Source organism: Myotis daubentonii, chromosome 8, assembly GCF_963259705.1.
Source record: "Myotis daubentonii chromosome 8, mMyoDau2.1, whole genome shotgun sequence".
Taxonomy (NCBI): Eukaryota; Metazoa; Chordata; class Mammalia; order Chiroptera; family Vespertilionidae; genus Myotis; species Myotis daubentonii.
In genome coordinates, this window is record NC_081847.1 from 80,866,980 (window position 1) to 80,876,864 (window position 9,885).

Genomic DNA, 9,885 nt, shown 5'->3' on the forward strand with positions numbered 1-9,885 from the left:
TTCAATATCACCCACTGGGGCTACTTCCCAAAAGGTTCCAATTCCACATCTTAGAATTTCAGGCCGCCATCCTCAACACTGGGCATCTTGCTCCTAACCTGGCAGCACCATCCTTGTCTGTGCATAATCTTAACATCTGGAATTTTCTATCCAAACGACCATTTACTATGCCTCCTGGCTACATATGCAGATAATGCTACTTTAAGCCAACTTTCTCTTGCTATGGTTAAAATGAGATTCACCCTTAAAGCCCTGCATATCACAGCATAATATTTCTTAAACACAGTATATCCATATGCATATTTACTCATCCAGAGCCTGTGGCCTATTCTCAATTCTTCCCACATGGTATAGGAGGAGCCTTGGACAGATAAACCACCAATACTACCCCTGTGATTTCCTGCTTATGACTACTCCTTCATTTCCAGAACTCTAAAAAATTGGAAGTTATTCAAATGCAAACTTTTTAATAAAAAGTTTATTAAAACTTTTATCCACTGTATCATTTCATAATAACAAGCTGAATGTCACTTGCCATTAATTGCTCTTCAAATGAGAATCATTTGGGGAAGAAATGTGAACTAGAACCTTAGGTTTTAGGTTTTACTTAATAGGAGTTAAGTACTTATTGATGCTCTGTTAAACATCACTGCAGCCTTTGATAAGTCATTTCTCAACTACAAGTTTCACTTTCATTGTCTGCAAATTCTCTATCATATTGTACAAGCTATGGTTAGGGTTGAAGAAGGTCATAGTTGAAAAGGTATTCTGAAAGACAATATTAGTATAAGGCATTGTTATTTTTTCAATTGTAGGAATTATAGTCAATTTAGCTATAGAATCATATAAAATATTTCAAGTCCAGTTAAAATAATTTCTAAATATTTATCAATAACTAGAATTTTTGCGTAGGGAAGGATTGAAGATATATGGTCAATAGTCCTTGGGAAATAACTTTCGTTAAGTCACAGTTTTAAAGAGAATCCAGGGTTTTCTAGTTTAAAACAATGGTTATTCTACCACCACTGGATACTTAAATAGTGTGTCTGTATTCCATATCTCTGATTTTTACACTCATATTAATGTTTATTTATGCTTGCTGAGTTTATCCATTAAAATATTTTTATATTGTTTCATGTTATTCTTAGATATTTTTTTGTTATTAAGGTTTTGTCATTCTGTTTTCAAGTTCAATTATTTTGTTGTTTCACCTTTATACATTTATAAGAGTATCTGCTTCATAACTGAATGTTTTTGTTTTGTTTGTTTTAGAAAGTTCAGTTTCTTTGTTGTCCTCTTTTATTTTAATTATTTTTGTTTAAAAATCTTTCAAATATAGACTGTATAGGTTTTTTGGGGGGGTTTTTAGAAAGTATCAAACCAAATTGTCATTGCTCTCAGGTGATTGATTATATACACAGAGAATCCAAAATCATTTACAAATTATTCAGGTTAGTAAAATAGTTGAATTGTTAATATATATATATATATATATACTTTTTTAAATTGCCTTTTTACAGGTCAAGAAACAAACAAGTTGAGAAAAAGAGATTACATTTACCAAAGGAAGAACAGAAACATGAAGTTTTTCAGCAGACTACCACAAAGCACAGTTTCCTTGGTCACTGTGGTAAAGTTCTGAGTTCCCACCTCGCCTGTGATGAACTGATAAAAGGATGGATCCCATGCTCACAGTGCAAACCCACATAACTGCAATAGGTAAGTGTTTCATACCTCAGCTTCAATGACCTCATCGGAAGTCTGGTGGAAATGGTAAGTTATTCATTTTCATTGCTGACTAGAATTCTATTACATGAATATCTATGCTTTGTCCATTCCCCTATTGATGAATACCTGAGCTTTTTTGCTGTTTGTGTGTTTGCTTTTCTTTTGGTCTCGAGTTAGTATTTTGGCTTGGATTTTGAGGTCACAGGTAGATATGTCATAAGCTGAATTTAAAACTGTCTAATGCCCTCCATGATGCTGAGTGCCTAGGATGAGTGACTTGTTTCTTAGTCTCTATAACCGCATCTCTTCAATCGAATTCATGAAATCATGGATCACACATTCTAAAATGTTCAGAGATTTAATTAACTAATTGGGGTAATGCTACATTTGTATATGTGCATAGCTAGATTGTCCCACTTATCATCCTTAAAGACTCTAAAATTAAACCTACATTTTCAGTGAACTTTGAAAAATTATGGTGTCAGGGAAGGGATAAGTTGTATTATTATGTGGGAGATATATTTGGGCTGGTGTATATATTGTGGTCATCCCAGAGCCTTTCAAGGTACCAAGGGGAATGGATAGATCTATTTTTTAATCGGTTTAGACAGCTGTCTACACAGCTGCATCGTGGCTATTCGTCTTCACCTGGTCACGTACCTCAGGACATCTGTCTGTGCTACTCCCCACCCCTGAGAAGACTAATGAGGCTGTCTGACACACATTCTAGCCAGATCTGGAGAGGCTCAGCTAGCACTGGGATGACTTTGGTATTTTTTTATTTCATTGTAGGCACATGTTTTGTAAAATATCTCATTATTTTCAGACTGGCAATTTCAGGCACTATGACACAGAGCACATCATTTGTTTAGTATCAATACAGCATTTGTTTCTCATTTCATTTCCAAAGTTGGCTATTGCTACTTAAAAAGGGTGTACTTTTGCCGAAACCGGTTTGGCTCAGTGGATGGAGCGTCGGCCTGCGGACTGAAAGGTCCCGGGTTCGATTCCGGTCAAGGGCATGTACCTGGGTTGCGGGCACATCCCCAGTGGGGTGTGTGCAGGAGGCAGCTGATCGATGTTTCTCATCGATGTTTCTAACTCTCTATCTCTCTCCCTTCCTCTCTGTAAAAAATCAATAAAATATATAAAAAAAATAAAAATAAAATAAAAAGGGTGTACTTTTGATAATGAAAGAAATGGTCTCTCTCCCTCCTGGAAAGGGCCTTCCTGAGAATTGTCTGCTTAACGAAGACAGGGAATGTCTCTCAAATTTGCAACAGTGGAAAAAGTGATATGTCCATCATCACTCTGGACCAAAATCCTGATTCCTAGAAATTAATAAATGTTTTTTTTTCTTTGTTTTCCTCACCTGCCAAATGTCTTTCCCTCAACCTCACTGACTTCCACTGCTAACCTTTGTATCTCAGCTCTTCCCTTCCAAATCCTGATCATTCTTCACACCCAATCAACACATCACCTCCAGTGTTAAACCTTCTTTGCTCCTTAAGTATGTTTATATTCATTTTTATCTTTTATTTGGTAATTGTGTGCTTCATGTCCATTATCCTTACTAGTGAAGAAGGCTGAGACAATATCTTATTCATATTTGTGTCTAATTAGCAATGTTTTCATACCTGTTGAATTATTTTATACTTCTGTGTTACTTATGAAAGAATCTACTAAAACCATTGAGCAGGTCCTTTGTGTGAAAATCCTGCAAATATATATGCTATGATATGTGCAATATTCTTGGACAGACTAACACACTAAATGTTGTTACATGCAGAGTAATTATGTCATTATTTGAAACCTGTCAACTGAATGTAGCCTACCCCAGGGATAGATTGAAGGATCAAGCCAAGAGATGGGCTGAAGAGGTAAACCCCCAAAGAATATGAATGCAGAATGATATATTCCCAGAAACAAAGTAATGTCTCAGGGACAAGATGTTATTAAAATAGTCCTTAGGTGTGTTTCTATATTAATCTATGGGTCTGTTGGAAATATTCATGCTGCAGGGTCTTTTGGTTTTACATAAGTTCTCTGTAATGGAGGTGGCCCAGAAAACAAGGCACTAGTGCGGACGTAATTATAATAGAAACATCTGTCATCAGTGCAGCAGAGTGACATCTCAGTGTGATCAACTACAGGATAATCTTGGCAGGCTGATGAAAATAGAGTAGGGGAAGTGAGATATTCTTCTTTGTTGGATCTAAAAGAAGCTTGGAGGCCTGTATTTTTAATTGAGGGGGTGGGTGATGGTCAAAAATTTTAATCTGTTGAAGATAAGACTACCCTCACCACCACCACCACCACCACCACCACCACCACCAGAAATACAAGCATAAAATATCAGACAATGTAGTGAAAGGCAGAGGGCTAAGGGAAGAGCAGCCCCAGAGGAAGACTTTGTTAGATGGAACTATGTCAGTGGACTCTGGGAACAATTTCCAAGAATACCCAGTTTTCCTTATCTCATCCCTAAGTCTTTAGAAAGGTTTGCCAAATCTTTAGCCTGTTGAATGTTGTTCTTGGAGGAATGAAGGAAGGAGTGTGTAGCCATACCTGGGATAAGGGGAAACAAGGAGAGCCAAAACAATGTGGAACAGGAGAGCAAGTGTGAAGCAATAAAAAGGAGCCTTAGAGAGACCAGAGACAAATAACTACCATGAATGTTTAGTTTACCTGGCCGAACACCTACTCAGTGCTATCTGGTGATAAAGCTGTAAACAGTGAATCAGTGCCAGGGATTAACTGATAGTAACTGGATGTCACGGGGAAGATGACCTCCTGAAGGCTGGAAAACTGGGGGACATTTAATTTTATTTCCATAACCAGAGGAAATAGACAAAACTCTGGGAACACTGGTCATCCACTCCTTTTCTCTTAAATGGTCAGGCCATAAGTAGGAAACCTGAGACCATCATGGAGGAACTAATATTAAATAATATAATTAGCTGACTGCAAGGAGGCAGGTGACATCTCCGAGTGGATCCCTCTGAGACTGATATTGACATAGACTGGAGAGTAGAGGGATGTGGAAACCTGGCGGTGATTTTCTTTCTGAGAAGCCCAGGAGAAATTAATCAGCAGCCCCATCAGTGAGGATGTCTGCGCATTTCATCAGGTGACAGGTAAATACAAAACAAAACTTGAAATAGTGAGGCAATATGTAATAAGAAGTTCATATTCTTCTTTACATGTTTTGCATATAAATTAAAATATTATATTAATAATAATATTACATATTAATAATAATATATATATAATATTACATAAAATATATTAAATGTATATATAAATATTAATATATTTTTATTGATTTCAGAGAGGAAGAAAGAGGGAAAGTGAGATAGAAACATCAATGATGAGAGAATCATTGATCTGCTGTTGCCTGCATGTCCCCCTACTAGGGATCTAGCTCACAACCTGGGCATATGCCCTGACCAGGAATCGAAACATGACCTCCTGGTTTATAGGTCCATGCTCAACTGCTGAGCCACAGCAGCTGGGCAGATGATCATATATTTTTATAGTTTGGCCTAAAGCAATTGGGTTGCTCAACTGGGTGGGCAAACCTCTGAGTCCAGACTTCCTCCTAGCTTTAATGGCGGTGGCCTTTGGTGTTGTGACTTTTCCAGCTCAGGCTCTGGCGAGGTCTGGTCAGCACAGATGCTCTCCCCTGAAAGTGCTCAGATGAGCCAAAGCGAGAGGCTGCTGGCTCTGCACATGGGAGCTGCATGATGGTGGAAAATTGGACATAATTTCATTCCTGCCATCCAAACCAAATGACCTTTAAAACTCTGCATATGGATTCCTAGTCCCTTTTTGATTGTTATGGTTTTCAGATGCATCTGTGGGCACTTGTGGAGATACAAAACAGGTGCTATTGTGCTGTCGGTAAAGATTTTATCTTGTAGAGAGAGCCCTGAGTTTGCAGGTTTAAATCTTGGGTTTGAGTGCCATTTCTGCTTAGTAAACATGTTGGTATTGGAAAATTGCCATAGTTCTGACCCTTAGAGTCCACATGTGTATAATAAAATAGTAATATATTTTACAAAGCAAATAAACCTTGCTGCTCACCTGGGCTCTGATAAAAAAAAAACACTTCAGGACCTTATGGCAACTTCCTACCTGCAGGACACGGTCTAAATTCCAAAACTGAGTGTTGGGAGATCCTCTCCATACCCCTCTAACCTTACCTCTTACTCCCTGTCTTCCACCCCTTCCTATCAAAAGGCTCCCCTTCCCCAGCCATGCATCCTTGTTTCCTGTCCTTGCTTGAGCTGCCAGTGTTCTCTGGGACTAAAGCAGAACTTTTCTTCCCTTTTCTTTGGTCAGCTTGATATCACTAGATCCATTTGGGGCCTTTAACTCTTATCTCTTTCATTTAAGCCTCTCTACTTATCTTGCTTTTTTTTAAATCAAGTTCCCAAATAGAAAAAACAATGTTTCTTTTCAGTTCTTTTTGAGTTAAGAGTTTTTGTTTTCCCGCATGTAACATGGGGCGTGGCACACAAAGATGCTTAAAGCTTTTGTTGAATAGATGAATAGGGGACTGAGAAATCATAGGATCATAGATTCATAATGCTCGTTCTGTATTGTTTACTGCCCCAGCCTTTGACACCCACTATAGCATCAACATCAAGAACAATGAGCTGAGATAATGACGAGCTCACAACGTAGTCTTCCCCTTTTCAGAAAACCCCCACCCACTTAGCCTCGTGGGATCACTTCTTTTCCAAGCTAACTTGTCCAACACCTTCTCCTATCACCCCAGCCTATCGGTCTAAACTTTACGCTACATGGAAATGTTTTCTTCGGCATGGGCTACGTACACAATAGTACTCTTTCCTCCCAAGATGAGAGAGAACAAGCCAGGCCTGAAGTAAACACCACAAACGTGGGTGGGTTTGAATGCTGCCTGCTTCCTCGCCAATGTACATATGTGCATCCATGTCCTGCTCACTTCAACCAGTGTATTGCCTGCCTGGCCCCAGAAGGCTTTGGAGATTTTGTTCCTGACTTAGAACTTAAAGGGTTGGATATTGTTCTTCCAGGAAAGGGAAAAAAAAGTTGGAGAAGAATAGGTGATAGGTGGAGGAATAAACTCATCAGAACAGAAGGGGAATTGTGAGTGCATATAACTGCTACCCTTTAAAAATGTTCAGATTAAATTAATTAAACATTAAATAATTTTCCCAGTGTTCCATACAATTTTATTTTCTGCCTTCAACCATAATAATATGATATCCACATTCTGTCTTAACTGGAGGGTCTGGATACACAGGCTTGTCCAGCCCACTTACAGGCAAAGCAAATGTTGCTTTGAAATGGTCCCACCATGGACCCTCTGGTCAGCCAACCCCATTCACCCCCTTGCCTGGCTTTATCTTCAGCATATTGTGTGGCCATTTCATTGCATATTATTTCAGACTTTAATGTTTCAAGGCTTCCATTGTTTTTCCATGTTTTTCACACAAATTTGTCTGACCTTTACTGCATTGCCGTCACCTTTGGGACCCTGAGACTCCTTGTCAGAACTGTCACTCCCAAATGCTGCTCCCCCTTTTCCACCCTTTTCCAGAACCACTTTTTCCTTTGGGAAGCATCTAGGAAACTTGATGTTGAACTCTCAACTGTCTAAACATTAAATAATTTTTAATGAACTTTCTGGTGCCTTTCTGTGGAAATCTAGAATCTAGGTATCAAAGCTTAACATCTAGTTATCTGCACAATTACATCAAATTGAACTGTGCAGCTCTTCATAAATTGACCACAGATAGTGCAAAAACCTTTGTCACTTGACAAGTCTATTTTCTAGGATATGCAGCAAATCCTTGTTAAGACTAAGGCTATATTTTCACAATGCCAAAAAACTCATCAAATTAATTCCCAAAGCAGTCACTCAAGATATTTGCCTCATGAATTAAGAAAAGCAATTGTTGATGGACATATTTGAACCTTTCAATGAGCCCTTTGTGTGCTGTATAGACACAGCCTTAGAAAAAGCTACATGTGTGAGTTAGGGGAAAAAATTATTCTTGTAGCCACAATTCATCATATCATAACAGTGTTGAGACTCCTGACAAAAGTCTAGCTGAACCAGGGAAATAAATGATTCATGAGACATAGTGAATTCTCCAGAGATCTGAGGTATTTGGAAGGATGACCTTGTATGACCCACATCATATTGAACATCTATTGGGGCAATGCACACCTCTTTGTTTTATTTGATACCTAGAAACGAAAAACACAAATCCATCTTTCAAAACCCACAGAGCAGTCGTGTGAAGCAAACAGGATGCTTCCATCACAAAAGTTTGCTTTCCTGTTCAGTATGCTCAGTGGACATCTCAGCTGTATTTTAAATTGCATTTTCTCTTACAGCAGCGAGGAAAGACATGCTTCTGTTCAGACTTGAGTTTATTTTCAATTGGTGAGAATATGTTTTTTGTGTTTTTATTTTTCTTTTCTTCTTTTTTTTTAATGTGAGCTTCACTGAATGTACAGGGCAATGCAATTTATTTTCGTCAGCTCCATTTGCCTGTCATTCTATATCCTTGAAATGAAGGATGCTGGGGAATCAGGCAACATATTTTAAGCTATAATCAGGTTCTGCAATGTGACTTTCAGTGGTCTAATATAGGCTATGTGCATATTTCAGTTTTAAGTAGCTTGTTTCGGAAATGGGTTCGTGTACAAATACTGTTTCATTGATGCCCACTTACTCACTGGTTATAGAGGACAAATATTTTTAAATTTATTTTAATTTTAATGAAGGAATGCTGGATTTGATTAAATACTAAAATCTTAGCCCACAAAAATTATTTTTACTAGTGAAGGTGTCAGAGGTTCAGTAGTTAATTTAGGGGAAAGTACTTCAGAAGGGAAAAGGGCATTTCATAATTCTCTAAAAATGCTCTGTAAAGAATGAAAATCACTTAAATGGCTAATGGATATATTCATGTCAGCGTCATGAAAGACTTAATCACTAGGGTTTGATGAATGAAACTGTGTGCTTGGTGCCACCTCATTCTGCTCATCTCAGTTACCACTTGGAGTTGGAAATTTTACTTCTGAGTGTCCTCTGGGTTCCATTTGCTTGGATTCCTGGCTCTCTTGTCTTCCAAACGCTAACATTGAATCTGATTGCCCAATGCAATTCTGTGAGTTTTATTTGTTGTTGTTTTTTGTTTTTTTGTTTGTTTGTTTTGTTTTGTGAATTGGAAAAGTACCAGGTTTAAGATCAGGATTCCAAGGGCTGCCCTTAACAGCTGTGTCATTTTGAGATATTCAGATATTTTGAGAATAGGGTTGTTGTGAGATTCAAATGAGCTAATGCATTTATAAGTGTAGGTTACAGTTAAAAAAAAAACACACAACAGGATAGGGCAAAAGTAGGTTTATAGTTGTTCTTATGGAAAAATAATGTAATACAATATTTAATGAATAACACAAAAATAAACTCTGTGTTTCACATACTTACAACTGTAAAACTACTTTCAACCCACCTTATATTAATAGTTTAGATTGCTCTACCCTATAGTAGGGAGTGAGTGAAGTTCAATGAAGTAACATTGGAAGAAGTATACTTGGTGACTTCTGCAAAGTAGAATATGCTTTTCAGTAACATTCAACCTAAAAGTTGTTCTCTCAGTGCCACAAGTCAGAGATATTTGTGACAGTATTTCCCAAAATATGGTTTATAGTCCAGTAGCACTTAGGAAGGTAGTTCCTAACTGATGTCATAAGAAAAACTGTTTCCACCAGCAGGGCTTACTTTTGACATACGGACATTTAAAACTGTATGGCTCCATAAAAATGTACCACAGAGTTAGAATAAACATGAATTGTTTCATGATTCTGACCTTTGAGTCCATGGTGTTAACTTGACCCCTAGCCTTTCCCCAAGACAAATGTGTCCTTTTATTTAGCAGAAATTTATTATGAACATTGAAGTACTGAAAATCGAATTGCACTTTTCCTCCATTTTTCATGAGTCCTTTTAGTTGTTAAACTTGCTATCTTTCCTTTCCTCTGTTGACATGGCTTTTCTGGGAGGAGAGATGGTGGGGACAAGGTCCAGGCGGCCCTCCCTCAGGGTGGCCCATTTCTTGCTCTTGGACTTGGGTGATGCTGCTCTCTGCCTGC

The 9,885-nt window shown here is 38.0% G+C and overlaps 1 pseudogene; it reads right to left on the bottom strand.

The window, feature by feature from the left end:
- Window positions 1-6,948: 6,948 nt before the first annotated feature.
- Window positions 6,949-7,361, bottom strand: LOC132239060 (peptidyl-prolyl cis-trans isomerase NIMA-interacting 4-like; annotated as a pseudogene).
- Between the last annotated feature and the right edge of the window lie 2,524 nt (window positions 7,362-9,885).